The sequence below is a fragment of the Propithecus coquereli genome, unplaced genomic scaffold (assembly GCF_000956105.1).
Source record: "Propithecus coquereli isolate 6110/MARCELLA unplaced genomic scaffold, Pcoq_1.0 Scaffold389, whole genome shotgun sequence".
Taxonomy (NCBI): domain Eukaryota; kingdom Metazoa; phylum Chordata; class Mammalia; order Primates; family Indriidae; genus Propithecus; species Propithecus coquereli.
In genome coordinates, this window is record NW_012149607.1 from 994691 (window position 1) to 995848 (window position 1158).

The following is a 1158-nucleotide window of genomic DNA, read 5'->3' on the forward strand; positions in this document are numbered from 1 at the left end:
TGAGAAAAAACAGAAAAGAAAAATAAAAAATAATCTAGCAGTTCCATTACCCAACTAATATAATTTTTTTAAAGTTAATGGAAAATGAAAGGAAATAAAACATTTAAAAAATATATAAACATTTCCTAGGAATGAGGACATGGTTTTCTAGACTATAAAGGCCATTATAGTACCCAGCACACATGTACACATATAAATATCCAGCAATGTAGATCACTGACAAATTTCAGAATTCCAAAAGTGATAGCTAATCTCTAAAGATGGCCCTCCCCTCCAGGGTACCATACTTCCAAATACTCACTTCCTTGTATAGCCAGTATCTTCACCTTATGTACGGGCTAGTCCTGTAACAAATAGAATGTTGTACAATGAGGCAGAGGGACTTATAAGGCTAGGTCAGAAGAAGCCCTCTAGTTTCTGCCTTAGGACACTTCTTCCAGAAACAGTTGTCATGCAATATAATGTACATGGCACATGGAGAGGCCACATGAAGGTACTCCAGAAGACAGCCCTATCTGATACCTCAAGATAATAACCAGCATCCCCTGTAACTCATGAGAAGAGCCATCTTGGACATCCTACCCAGTCAAACCTTCGGATGACCTCATCTCCAACACTATTTGTTGCAACTTCATGAATGACCACAGGCAAATCCAGGCATCCCACAGAACCATGAAGTTTAACAATAAATTGTTGTTTTAAGGCACTGAATTTAAAACAAGCAAACAAACGCAAGACATTTATGAAAGTATTGAGAATATTGAGACTCAGAATAGCAGTAGAGTTTTCAAAGGCAACTCTAGAACTGAGAAGGTAATGGAGTAATGTCTTCAAAATTCTAAGGAAAAATATCTTATCCTAGAATTTTATATCAACAAATGTGAGAGTTAAAACATACAAACAAATATCTGCTGTAGACATACAAAGGCCCAAAATATTCATTTCCCCAACATTGTCATATTTCAAAAAAAGAAGTATATATGAGATGCAGGAAAATGAGAACCCAACCAAGATAATACCTGAAAGTAGTTTTAACACCAAAACTCTACATCAAGCCTAGAGAATCATCAATTCAAATGAAACCCCAAAATGGAGGGGCCTGAGGAGTAAGATCTGTAGAAAAGAAAAAAGAATTACTAAGTGACCCGAAACATTTGA